The sequence below is a fragment of the Phalaenopsis equestris genome, unplaced genomic scaffold (assembly GCF_001263595.1).
Source record: "Phalaenopsis equestris unplaced genomic scaffold, ASM126359v1 Scaffold204188, whole genome shotgun sequence".
Lineage (NCBI taxonomy): Eukaryota > Viridiplantae > Streptophyta > Magnoliopsida > Asparagales > Orchidaceae > Phalaenopsis > Phalaenopsis equestris.
The window spans coordinates 47,892-62,989 of NW_018223760.1; positions in this window are offsets into that span (position 1 = coordinate 47,892).

The window sequence follows — 15,098 nt, forward strand, 5'->3', positions numbered from 1 at the left end:
AGACCAGAATAAAGAGCAAGAAGACCATAATAAAGAGCGAGTAAAAGCCGTTCAACTTAGAAGTGGAAGAGAGTTGGGTTTAAAAAGAAACTGAAGTACTGAAGTAGAGAGAGAAGAAATTGAAGAATCAAAAGAGGTACTCCAAAAGGTTCTTGAAAGACCTATTTCTCCACTTAAAGTTAACTTAGAAAAATTACCACCTCCATTTCCTCAAAGACTTCATTAATAGAAGTTGGTTAAGAAATTTTCAAAATTTCTGAAAAATTTTAAGAAGCTTGTAATTAATATTCCATTAGCTGAAGCCTTAGAATAAATGCCAAGCTATGTAAAGCTTATGAATGATATTCTTAACAGGAAAAGCAAGTTTGAAGATAATGAGACTGTTGCACTTAGTGAGGAGTGCAGTGCAATTATTCAGAAGAAGCTTTCTGAAAAGCTTAAAGATCCTGGTATGAAAAGCTTAAATTTCTGAAAAGCTTAAAGATCCTGGTAGCTTTATAATTCCATGTGCGATAAGAGATAGATTTTATGGGAAAGTGTTATGTAATTTAGGTGCAAGCATTAACATTTTGTTATTGTCAATATTCAAAAGATTGGAATTAGGAAAAATAACCCGTACTACTGTAACTTTGCAGTTAGTAGATCGTTCGATAACTTACCCTAAAGGAGTTATAGAAGATGTCTTATTAAAAGTGCATCAATTTATTTTTCCTGTTGATTTCATTGTGTTGGATATGGAGGAAGATAAAGAGATATCAATCATTTTGGGGGAACCTTTCCTAACCACAGGAAGAGCAATGATAGATGTGTAGAAAGGGGACCTAACAATGCACGTCAATGATCAAACAATTACTTTTAATATTTTAAGATCAATGAAGTATTCTACAAAAGGTAAAGATGATGAATGCTATAGAATGGATGTTATAAGATATCTGAGTGAATGTCATTTCAAAACTAATTATGAAGAAAAATCTGAAGTAAAATATTTGGAACATGAGAAAGAAGAGAAATTAGATCAATGTGAAGATATTTTTAAGGAAGATTCAAATTATGTTCGAGAAAGTTTTGAAATTTTCTAAATGATAGAAAAAGATAAATCATTTTGTCCATCAATAGAAAAACCTCCAGAACTTGAGTTGAAGTTACTTTCTGAACATTTAAAATATGCCTTTTTAAGAGATTCCTCTACTTTACCAGTTATAATTTCCTCAAAGTTAACTATGGAAGAAGAAGAAAGGTTGATAAAAATTTTAAAAAATTTTAAGAAAGCCTTTGGATAGACAATAGCAAGAAATCAGTCCTTCAATTTGTATGCATAAAATTCAAATGGAAGAGAACTACAAACACAGGGCTAATCCTCAAAGGAGATTGAATCCTATTATGAAAGTAGTTGTTAAGAAACCAATTTTAAAGTGGTTAGATGTTGGAATTATCTACCCTATTTTAAATAGTGCATGGGTTAGTCCAATTCACTGCATTCCTAAGAAAGGAGGAGTAACTGTGACTGTGAATGAACATAATGAGTTAATATCTACTAAACAAGTCACAGGGTGGCGAATATGCATTGATTATAGAAAATTAAGTCTTGTCGCTAGGAAAGATCATTTTCCACAACCCTTTCTAAATCAAATGTTGAATTGACTAGCTGAGCATGAATACTTTTTTTTTCTGGATGGATATATCAGTTATCACAAAATACAATTAACTCCTGAGGATCAAAAGAAAACAAGTTTTACCAGTCTGTATGGTACATTTGCTTTTAGAAGAATGACCTTTGGTTTATGTAATTCCCCTACTACAATTCAAAGATGTATGATGACAATTTTTTGTGATTTTATTGAAAAAGGGATTGAAGTCTTTATGGATGATTTTTCAGTGTTTGGAACTTCATTTGACTCATGTTTATAACATTTATCAAAAGTTCTTAAGCGCTGTGAAGAAACAAATATAGTCCTAAATTGGGAAAAATGTTAATTTATGATAGCAGGAGGAATTGTCTTAGGATATAAAATATCAAAAAATGGTATGAAAGTTGATCTTGCAAAAATTCTGATCATTAATTTACCTTATCCAACAAATGTAAGAGAAATTAGGAGTTTTTTAGGACATGCTGGATTCTACAGGTGATATATTAAGGACTTCTCGAAAATTGCTAATCTTTTTATCATTTACTGGAGAAAGATGCAATTTTTAATTTTGACAAAGAGTAACTAAATGATTTTGAGTTATTATAAGAAAAATTAGTCACTACACCAATTATAGTTTCACTAGATTAGTGAAAACCTTTTAAACTGATGTGTGATGCTAGTGATTATGCTATTAAAGCTATTTTAGGACAAAGATATGATAAAATTTTTAAAGTAATTTTCTATGCTAGTAAAACTCTTAATAAAACTCAAATTAATTATACAACAATTGTAAAAGAGTTATTAGTAATAGTATATGCCTTTCATAAATTTAGATCATATTTAATTGGGACTCATTGTGTAGTACATAAAAATCATTCTGTTATTAAATACTTAATCAAAAACAAGGATACTAAACCTAGACTTATAAGATAAATTCCTATTTTACAAGAATTTGACTTTAAAATAGTAGATAGGAAGGAGACTAAAAATCAAATTGCTGATTTTTTGTCCAGTCTTGAGTTAGAAAAATCACTCTGTTTTGAAAAAGAAATTAATGAACATTTTTCAAATGAAAAACCATTCAATATTAACGAGTAGCGTGCTCTGTGGTATGCCGACATTGTGAACTTTCTTATTAGTGATATTATACCCTATGGAATGACATACCAACAGAAGAGGAACATTATTTCTGAAGCTAAGATTTATTTTTGGGATGACCCATTTTTATATAAACAAGGGAAAGGTCTTATTATTCAAAGATGTGTACCTTTAGAAGAGACTTATGAAATTATACAAAAATGTCATAATTCTAATTTTTGGTGACATTTTGATGTTGATAAAACAACATACAAAAATTTACAATCTGGATTCTATTTGCCTACTATCTTTAGAGATGTTAAGGATTATATTAAATCTAATGATAAATGTCAATGAGTAGGCAATATTTCTAGAAGAAATGAGATGCCCCTCAATTATATGTTAGAAGTTGAAATATTTAATGTTTGGGGATTATATTTCATGTGACCATTTATACCATCTTTCAGAAATTTATACATACTGTTAGAGTAGACTATGTATCCAAATGGATAGAAGCTGTTGCTTTATCTCGATGTGATGCTCAAAGTGTTGCAAAACTTTTGAAAAAAAAACATATTTTGTAGATTTAGGATGCCGACAGCTATCATAACTGATGGGGGAAGTCATTTCAGAAATGCCATAATGGAAAAATTGTTAAAGAAATATCATATAAACCATAGAATTGTTACTGCTTATCATCCTCAGACAAATGGTTTGGCTGAATTATCTAATGAGGAAATTAAAAGAATTATGGAAAGATCTGTGAATTCATAAAAAAGGGATTGGTTAATCAAACTTGACTATGTTTTGTGGGCTTATAGGATTGCATACAGAACTCCTATAGGAATGTCCCCATATAGGCTAATATTTGGGAATGCTTGTCACTTACAAGTTGAACCTGAGCATAAAGCATAGTAGGCAATTAAAGAGTTCAATTATAATTTAAAATGCTGATGAGAAAAGATTATTGCAATTAAAAGAGCTTGAAGAGATATGGAATGAATCTTACGAGAGTGCTAAGATTAACAAAGAAAAGATGAAGGCATGATCAAAGGATTCTTATTAAAAATTTGCAGCCAAGGCAACAAGTTTTGCTATATATTGCAAGGTTAAGATTATTTCTAGGCAAACTTAAGTCCAGGTCTTAAGTGGCAAACTTAAGTCCAGGTGGATGGGCCCATTTGTTGTGATAAAAGTTGATCCTTACGGTGCTGTGGATATTAAAGATCCTAAAACTGAGAAAATATTTAAGGTGAATGGGCATAGATTAGAACCTTATTTAGTAGGGGATCAACATAAATTTAACAATTGAATGATGTTGGGTCAACCAAAATAAGCACTGGTTATGTCGGGCTGATGCGTTAAACCAAGCGCTTTGTGGGAGGCAACCCATATTTATCAATGTGTTTTGCTTTGATTGTTGTTTATGTGTGATTAAGAAAATTTGGGGTAGTATTTTTGAAATTATTGTGTGTTAGTATTGATTTTAAGACTTTATTTAGTGATCCATACATGCTAAAATGAGAATTTGGACGTTATGTTGACTGGTGCAAAATTGAGCACTGGCGCTTAAGCGCTAATATTTGGCGCTTAAGCGTGGGAGTTAAAAACCATGTGCAAAATTTTGATTCTAGAAGGTTTAACCGCCAAGTGGTTGACAAAAACATGCCAAGGCAGTTTTAGGATGTGCCTATGAGTTACTAGAGGGATTTAGGCCTATAAATAGAAGGGTTTTGTGAAGGAATTTCACCCATTATCATTTTTAACCCTAAAAGTCTATAAGAGAGAGAAATTTTGAGAAGATGTCTTCATGGGAGATGGATTTGAAGAAGAAGGAAGAGACCTTGAGGAAGAGATTCATTAGTCAAAGTGTATAAGAGATGTATAAGGGTTTCTTAGCCGTTAGTATTGAAGGAATATCAGAAAAGATCAACAAAATTGAGATTATCATGGCTTTACTTGAGACAAGGGTAATTGAGATTTATGCACATCTAGAGCATATTGGATGGCAATTGAAAATGCAATTTAGCCATACTAGTTATATAGAGGAAGCAAATAAGAACATGTATCTTAAACATAAATGGATAGAAGAAAATAGTATCAGAGCTCATCACCACCGTCCGTTTTATCAACTTTATTTTTTGATTGCCCAAGGAGAGACTAATGAAAGACCATAATTTGTCCCAACATAATTTGTCCCAACAAATGAATTTGTCCCAACAAATGAAGAATGAAATTAAGTTAGGTGTTAAAATTTGTTGTTAGGAGTCGTTGTTTAATGTGTTAAGTGTTAAATACTATTTTTGGAGTTTATGTTAGACTGTTTAGTAATTGTATTTAAAGGATTTTCTCATCCGAGACTATTTGGAGTGAGAAGTAAGTGTTATGTGTATTTGCAATCATTTGTGCATGAATGTATATGTTTTTTTTTTTTGAAAATTTGTGTTATTTTTAGCCTCGAATAGAATTAATTATATTGGAAAATTTTAAGAAAAAAAGTGAGTTAAAGGAGAGAAAAATAGTCATTTAAGTGTTATAAGACCACTAAGGGGTGGTATAGTTATGCTTATAGTGCATTTTACTTAAGTTCAAAAATATCAAAAATGGTGCACTAGCGCCTAAGCGCACATTCTCACGCTTAAGTGCGATGTAACCTGAGAGGCAGCAACCTAAGAGCCACTTAACCGTGCTAGGAACAAACCGTGAGTGATTTGGTTGAGTATTTAGTGAGATTGAAGCCTTTTAGTGTGGAAGTTTCTCTGTTTAGGTTAGTTGGGGATGATGAACGGATTTCGTACATTTGCTTTTGTATCCATCGGATGGCGAATGTGGAGTTGGATGAGGAGACAAAACATAAAGTGCGGGCCGAGCCAGTACTGACGTGGAAGGCGTCGTCAGATGGGAGTGCACCACATGGAGCTTTAGATCCTTCGTAGGATTGCGTGGCGCCGAGTCAGATAAATAGAAAATTAGCCATTTAATGATTTAATTAATTCGCAAAATTTCAAAAATTCATAACTTCATGTAAAAAAATCATAAAAATAAAATAAAAATACTCATATGCTCAATGAATAGAGGATAATCAAGACTAAGAATAAAAATTATTTAATTTATATATTTTTTAAAATAATTAAATACTCTAAAACTTTTTAAATATAAATATTTAAATATTAATCACCATAGTGTGAAATTTTGAGGGTTTATTCTCTCTCTGGTTGGAGTGTTCCCTATTTTTTCCAAAGTCAGAGAGCACCCCTAACATGGTCAACCCTAATTTTCAAGGTTATGTCACCTCTTTTACTTAAAATAAATATATAAATTAAAATAATAAATAGAAAATTATGAGGTTTGTTTTGGTAGGTTCATTGTGGCCAGAGGGACCAAAGAAAAATAAAACTAAAGATTAAATGTCTTTAATTCATAACTTCATAAATTTAAGTCATTAAGACCCAAGAAAAATCAAATAAATATAATATCATAAAAAAATCATAACAATTGATCCTTATTGAAGATAATAAACTTATTATGCCTCTGTAAAAATTTTAGATGATTTCAAATTGACTTAATCAATAAAGTTAATTTTTTAAGAAAAATGAGATTTTCTCATTAAAATAATTATAATAATTAAAATATAACTCAAAAAATTTTAAAAAAGTAGTTTGGAATGTTCCTTGTGCCCAGGAGTATTCAAGAAAAAAAAATTTACATTAAAATAAATGGTCCATTTTTGGGCAATTTTTTAATTTAAAAATAATTCAAAAAAATTCAAAAAGTTACAAAAATGCAAAAATGCACCAAAATGTCTCTAATTGTTCCATGACCACTTAGGATCAATAAGAATATTTTTCCTAATTTTCTAAATAAAGTTATGTATTTTTAAATGCCTAAAATGTATTTTTCCAAACTTTTCAGTAAAATAAATATAAAAAAATAAATATTAGAAAAATACAAAATAAAATTCTCTGAGTTCCTTGAAGTCAAAGAGATCAATAAAAAATAAAAAAATTGATTTTAAAAAAAATGTATTTTCTACTTAATTAACCATCAAAATAAAAAAATAATTATAAAAAATACAATATAATTTAAAAATTCATAAAATTTTGTCCAAGTGGTTCGCTAAAGTAGGTGAACCTCCAATATTTTCCTAAGGGTAGAAATTTTACTCTAAAGTAGGTGAAAATTTTACTCTAAAGTAGGTAGAAATTTTAAATCATTAATTAGTAAAAATTTTACTATTTTAAAATTTCATGGAATTCCCAACGCTATTTTAAATTTTACTATAAAGCATTGAAATATCATGGAATTCCCAACAATTTATTACAGCTTTAATGTATTATGCATGCTTAGTTAAACAATTTTCAAAAGCCAAAACAACAATTTTCAATATTAAGATAAAGTTTTTCAAAATTAAACCTAAACATTTTCAAAATAAAAACAATGTAATACATCCATTTGAATTTACGGGAGTCCCTCGGATGAGGTAACCTATGATTCCTAGCAAGATCTCCTCAGTTTAAATAAGTTAACCACTTATTTAGACTAAGTAAACTCAAAAGAAAATAATGGTACCGGAATGAGGGAATCGTGAGATCATAACCGATGTCACTCTAATAAAATTTAACCCATCCCCATAACACTTAAAAAATAATAAAAAATGGTCACTTAAACTATAAAACCTTAAACCTCGAGGTTGGAGCTGTCACTTTGATGAGGAGCTAGAAGCTAACACTAGTGGCAACATGATAAGGATGTATAGAAAAATAACTTCAAAAGATCAAATTGGATCTACAATAGCACATCTTTCTTTAGAATTAAATAACAAGCTATATGATTCCGAGATAGTTGTCTAGTATAACATAAATCCTTAATTTATAATTATATCTTTGCACGATAATGTTGTGAAATTTAAGCCCCAACTAGCTTGAGGCCTTGAGGTTGTCATTCGTTACGACGTAAATTCTCCTATCTTCTAAGCTGTTTGTATGAATGTATCATATAAATGTAATCCCTAAATAATAATAACTGACAGGATGAAACATTAAGTAACTTTTTATAAAAAGTAAAGACAAACAATAATATAGCTTGAGAGGTCACTGAGGTTCCCCACGAATCAAAGACATCTCCAACTTCTCATTCCTTTGAATTCCTGAAAATAACTATTCCTATTTGAGTCATTCCTTTTTGAATTTCTAATGTACAATCTTGAAAACTTAAACTTTGGGATTCTTGAGAGCTAAACCACTAATCTGAATCGAGATTATTCTTAAGTGACTTCAGTTACTTAAGATGAAAATAACTATAGGGGCTTGCCTCTATAGAAAACTTTGCAACCCAGTTTAATATAAACCCTATTTAATCTTCCATATTAGATAGAAGAAGTTGTCAGTCAACATAAAATGTTTCGAAGACCATAATAGATGTCATAAATTCTATAGTTTATTTAATCGAGTCTCACTATCAAACAATGTGTCTATTCTCTAGGATAGGTACATCACTTAAGGTGTTGCGCTCGTTAATTTAAATTATCGCATGTATGAGATTGATTCGGTCTCGTATTTTAAAAAATTAAAAGATTATTTCTTTTTAAAATTAAAATACTACTTTTCAAAAAATCAAACAAATATATATATTAAATTAAATTTAAATTATTTCCAACTAAATTTGACGACCAACTTCAACCATCTGCAATACCTAATGACTCTACATATGCTCTATGAAAGATTGGCTAGGTGGGCAATGATATTTCTCCATGTTGACATAACTTTTGGACCTTTGCTTCGCCATTTTTTTAGGAGCCACGAGAGCCTCCAATGTGGAAGATTGGCTAGGTGGGCAATGATATTGCTCGATGTTGACATAACTTTTGGACCTTTGCTTCACCATTTTTTTGAGGAGCCACGAGAGCCTCCAATGCATGTCAGAACCTCTCTCATGGCCTCCCATGGCTATTTAAGACCCTAATCCAGGAGCGTACACACACACACACTAAAACTCGCTAACCAGCCACCCAAACCCTTAGCCTTCAACAAAAAAAAGCTTCCCAGAGACCAGGCGGCCCAGTCCAGCCATCCTAAAGCCACTACGGCCACCCCACAGCCCACCCAAATTTCACCTTTGAAACTGAGTACTTTTTACGACCTTGACATCATCCTTACCAAAACTCAATTTCAACCCTTCTATTAGCTTCACAAAGTCCTATAACTCATCCCTAATTGAAATCCTTACTTCTCGCACCCCCTAACCTAGATCAACATCAACCTGATCCCCCATTTGTTCTATCATATAGCTAGAGTCAAGCGTAGAGAAAATTGGAGCAAGGAGGAGGTACGCACATCCAAGGCAATTGTTTCCATCAACCCCAATCCAAGCCTCATTTCTTGGAATAAAGTAATCGCTCAAACCCACCATTTTACCCTTGGTTTGGTCTTTTATGAAGAAAAACAACAACGCATTTCCACTTTGCCATATAGATAGGCTCACCTCACTTAGATGAGTTATAGGATCAAACCCCATGTGATTTCATTGAGTGTGGAGAGAGATCATAAGATTTGAGAATTGATAGCTCTCTGTTATCTGTTCTTGGGGACGATGTACAAATTTCATTCGTTTACATGTACTAGAAACAGATGACAAAAATTTATCTGAATGGTGGAACCGTGGAGAGGAGCGCATCGGATCGGGGCCACCTCAATGACTTGCATGGAAGGCACAACAAACAATAGGTAAACGTGTTGACGTTTGATGGCTCTGAAATTGACGCGACGCTAACTACGTTAAGTGGGAAAATCCAAATTTTCTCTGTTATTTAAATAAAAAAAATGCTTATAAACTTTAAAAAATCATAACTCAGCAAATAGGAATCATAAAAATTAAATAAAAAACAACTTTGAACTCAATGAATAATGAGAAAATAAAAAAAAATAAAAATGAGATTAATTAACTTTTTATTTACTTCTAAATTAATTAAATATCTCAAAAAGTATTTTAATTATAAAAGATAAAATATAAATAGAAAATTTATGAAATTCACAGGGAATAGTCTTTTTGCCATTAGGAACATTTCCAAATCTTTTAAAGTGTAGAAGACTTTCGTAACACCAAAAATCATAATTTTCTATCAAAATTGTAATTATTCTAAAAAATAATTATAAAAAATAAAATATCAATCAGAGTAATACACATTGAAATGCGAATTAACAAGGAACATTAGGAAATCAAACCCACAGACTAAAATAATAATTCTCATTTTTTAAGAGTGAAAAATGAAATTAACAAATTAAGTATAAAATTATAAAATTGCAAATATTGCACTTTAGCCCAAATTGTCTTCTAATCTTGAATTAAACATAAAAATTGACTTATAAAATATTTGGATTCCACCCAAATCAAAGCATTAAATCAAATTATTAATTAAGGAAGGTTAATTTATAATTATTCATTAAATTATGAAGTTAACTTAATAATAAAAACTTAAAGCTTAACTAAAGTCAAATCCATCTTAGACTTAAGCCAACGTGTATTTCTTCTGAGAATTTAACCTAGGTCTAACCCAACTTAGACTTAACTTAATTTGAACATTAAAACTTAGCTTAGTTATAACCCAATTTAGACCTAACTCAATTAAAATTTTAAATTTAACTCCAGTATAACCCAATTTAGAGCTAACTAAATTCAAATTCCAAATTAGACTTAGGTCTAAACCAATTTTGTCCTAACTCAATTTAATTGACTCTGAAATTAATTTAGGTCTAACCCAACATAGTCCTAACCCAACTTAACTCAAATTTCAAACTTAGCTTGGGCCTAATCCAACTTAGACCCAACTCAATCTTAAACTTAAAATAGGTATAACCCAACTTCGACCTAATCCGAACTTAATGCAAGTTCAAACTTAACTGTAGTCTAACCCAACTTCGACCTGACTTAAGTAAATTGTAAACTTAACATAACATGAAACTGAACTCAAGTCTAACCAAATATAATCTTGACTCAACATAATTTTAAACAGAACTTAACCTTAAATTTAACTCAAGCCTATCATAAATTAGGCTAAACTCAACGAAATTTTAAACTTGATTCAAGACCAACCTAAATTCAAACTTAAAAAAACTTGGGTAAACCCAGCCTAACCTAGGCTAACCCAAGCCAAACTTAAACCAACTCAAGTTAACAAAGCCTAACTTGGATTAACCTAAACCAAAGTTAATCCAAACTGAGTCAACCTAGTCTAATCTAAGCTAACCCAAATAAACTTAAACAAACTTTTGATTACACAAACCATACCTAGGCCGAGGCTTGGAGTCACCCAATTTTACCAAGGCTAACTCAATTTAAATTTGAACCAACTAGAATTAACACCAACTCAACTTAGAAGAAATAATTTTAAGGAGTTTCTTACTTCTCATAAAAGAAACACAACACACTTGACTTAAAAATAAACCCTAGAGAAAATATAAGCTAAAGTGTAAGATTCGACTAAAATACATAACATAATCGTTAAGACTTAATCTTCAACTATAATACACAGCTCGGTTTCAGAAAGAACTTTGAAGGAGGAAACCCATGGCTGCTAGTGAAGTACCTTTCGGTTAGTCATGACTATTCAAATCACAAACCTAAAAAGTCAACCTAAAATAAAAAATCTTAAGAGGAGGATGGATCCATGAGATCTTGACTAGTTAATTTCAATATAAAAAATAAAATAAACATAAGTCACGATATTTAATTAGCTAGAAATTCATAATCAACCTAAAAAGTTCAACCCCTTAAAATCTTAAAAGGACACTAAAAATTGAATGAAACCCTAATGAACAAATAGTACCAAACACAACTTTAACCCTGATACTCAGACAAACAAAGATCTCTTGGATTATGCACCCATGTTTGTTGACAAGAATTTTTTGATCGGAGTAGGCTTGACCGCCTCTCTAGGCTAAGTAAATCAGAGTAACTAACAATGTTAGGATCACGAAAAGCCTGAGCATCTTAACCAGGTTATCCTAAATAAAATAATAATAATCAAACTAAATACATTTGTTTCTCTTACAAAAATTCTAATTTTGTTTTGCAGAGCTACCAAATGACAAAATAGAAAATATCGCCTTAGATATACTTTACATGTTATCAGGGTGTGTTAAATTTGTTTTATACTGCTGTTATAAATAATTAAGCTGCTATAGAAACTTAAGATCTTTTCTTTGAGTCCTCTTTTCTTTTATAGGGTTAGGAAGTGTTGTGATCAATTGACTATAAATATTTGAACTCTCCAAAAGACAATGAAACACGAAGAGAAGGATGAACCTCAACTAAAGATTCAACGATAATTTGGATGATGTCAATTGACGAGCCTACATTAGTTAAGGTTGACACCCATATCATCAGTTTGTCTGCATTCATTCAATAAGTCTGCCCAAATTATAAGTCAATAATTATATTAATGTCTTTTGCTTGGTTTACCAGTAGGCTCACATAGGGACTTCTACCCCAACCAAAAAAACTTCAACTTAACTTTTCAAAATAAAACTCATAATTAAAACTAAACCACATAAATCATTACATTCACAACCATAAAAATGTCATACACCTAATCATCCTCGATTGACATCAAATAAACCAAGTAGAAACCTCTTTCCAATTTAGGAATATGAAAGAGAACATGATTTGTAGACATAGGCATAACAATTGCTCTTATTCCTTATCTTCATGCCCTCACTTATTGCGCGGAAAGGGGTGGTTTGACCTATAAGAACCACTACCTTTAGAGTGAGTTTTTATTATGCATACCAATTGGCATTTCGAACAAACCTTCTATGCATTCATCATCATGGACTTGCATGACCCACTACAGAGCTTGCATCGATAAACTTAGCACTAGTTAAATACAACTAAGCATCTGAGTGTGGTGAGACACAAAACACTTAAATTTGAAATTTAAAAGTATGTTTACATTATTCTTAGGATATTTAACATAACATAAGAACTTAGGAAACTTGATTTATAATCAAGTCGTAAGGCCTATTACTCCTAAGAAATAACAACCTACCCTATCTTTCCTCATTGAGACAAGGCCATGCATGGTTTTGAATATGATTAGGTGGTTTATATGGCTGTTCTTTCCAGGCAGGGTAGTAAGTCCACAGCATTTTGATTGTTGTGTCTTTCGGTTAGGGTTTCAAAATTTCACTTCTCCCGGTGAACTTCACCCTAGGACTTCGGGGTTGTTTGTCAATTCATGACGTAAACCCTTACCTTTAGGCTCCGGCTTGATTGTATGTCGTGCAATATAAGTCCTAACATTCTAACAAAATAATAGAATGAAACATTAATTTTTTTCATCAAAAACATTAAATGCCAAACAACAGGATAGTCTGTGATATTACTGAGGTATCCTCGGTTTCTTCGACTGTTCCCTACCTCTTCTACCTTTAGCCTCTGATAATAACTATTCAACTTTTGAGCTTTTCCCATTTTGAGATCCAATTTCCAATCTTGTGATACTAAACTTAGAAATATCTTGAGGAAAAAAATATAACCTTAATTGAGAGTTTTCATAAGTGACTTCAGTTGTTTAAGATGTAATTAACTATAGAGGTTTGCTCTTATAGAAAGAAGAAGACCCCCATAACTAATCTAAACCTTATCAAGTTATCAAATTATGTAGGGGAAATAATCTATAGAATTTAAACTGCAGACTAGTGTAGATATCTAATGTTTTCTTAGTTTGAAAAATCAAACCCCTCGAAAAAGTTGTATTTCAACCTTTCATGTGGTTTACTACTTTTGATAACATGCTTGATTATTTAAATAATAAAAATATTCAAATTTATATGACACTTAAAGCCTTGCGTTAAAGTGAAAATAAAACCTGACAGTGGCACTGACGTTTTTTAGCCAAAAGAATATTACAGTAAAAAAAATAAACCTTCGCTAGTAATGAAAGCTGTCTTCTCCACGTCAGTTGGGTGCATTTTGATCTAGTGAAAAACAAAGAGAGCATCTAGGAAACTTATGTTCGAGTATCCTACCTTAGAGTTCACCAAAGTGTCAATCTTGAATAGTGGATAGTCATTTTTGGAGGAAATAAAATTCAAATTTGTGACATCCATGAACATCCTTCACTTGTCGTTGAACTTCTATATCAAAACCAAATTGGATAACCAAGATGGGTGATGAACGTCCTAAATTTAGCCAGCCACCAAGAGTGTTTTTAATTCCTACAAATTGGCCCAGCTATAGTTGTTGACGTTGATCAGAGCTTTCGCTTCACATACCAGGAGAATAAAATGGTGTTGAGTTTTTGGCAAGGCTCAATGATTGGCTTGCCCGACATTTTAGTTGTTAACCAGGCAAAAACATCAGATTCTTCATGGAGAGTCTGGATTAAAATCTGTTTGTGACCTGCATAAAATGTCTTACATATCAAAAAAAATTTACCAGGATCTTCGAGGAATTCAAGGATATTGATTATAATCTTGTCGATTTAATACCTCCTTCTTTTTAGTGATGTATATATTGCATCTAGTGTTCCATGCTTCTTACGGCTCGTAGATAACACATTTAGGACAACTCACAATATCCATGTACAGTAATTATCATCGCATCATAGGAAAATTTACTGCTACATGGAATGTAGGAAATGGTCACCGAATATTATATTCTAAGTTGGTAGCCCATCTACCACCAATAAGTTCCCCATAAAGGTGAATTGGTTGTCACAATTTCATCTGGTGACAACGAGTGTTATTATACCGAGTGCCTCCTTTTGTTTACACACAAATTAGTATAATGGGTCGGCTCATGTAGCTATCCGATTATTTGTCAAATTCATCTTCTCGAATGTAGCCCCAAGAAAAATGTTTCCCGAACTACCAGTGTTAACCATAATACTACCTAACTGATTTTTACTGATTAATGTAGGAACAACAATGGATTCCTTATAGAGATTCCCAACTGAAGGAAGATCAGTGTCAGTGAAATTGATCGGGGGATGAGGATTCCTTTTCAAGATGGAAGACATGACACAATAGTACTGTGATCGACTCTCTTTTTGATTGAGAATCGGGAATGAATCTCCTCCTAGTATTATTGCTACTATCCCAGCTATGCAGATAGCATTGGCTTAGGTAGGCTCTCCTGAATCGTCATCTGTGGAGGCTTTGTCCTTTGGTTGAGTTTTGACCTCCATAGCTGCAAATTCCCTGAGCATCTCAACTTGGATTGGCTCCTCCACCGAGAATCAAAGGTGCCTGCCCACCTCTGTATCATTCTCTTGGTCTTGGTGATACTTGCAATTTTTGCTTAGATTCTAAAGGGAAGCTCCGATTTTCGTTGGAGCAGCCTTTCAGAAATACTCCATAAGTTCTATGGTATCTACAAATTTCTCAATTGAAACTC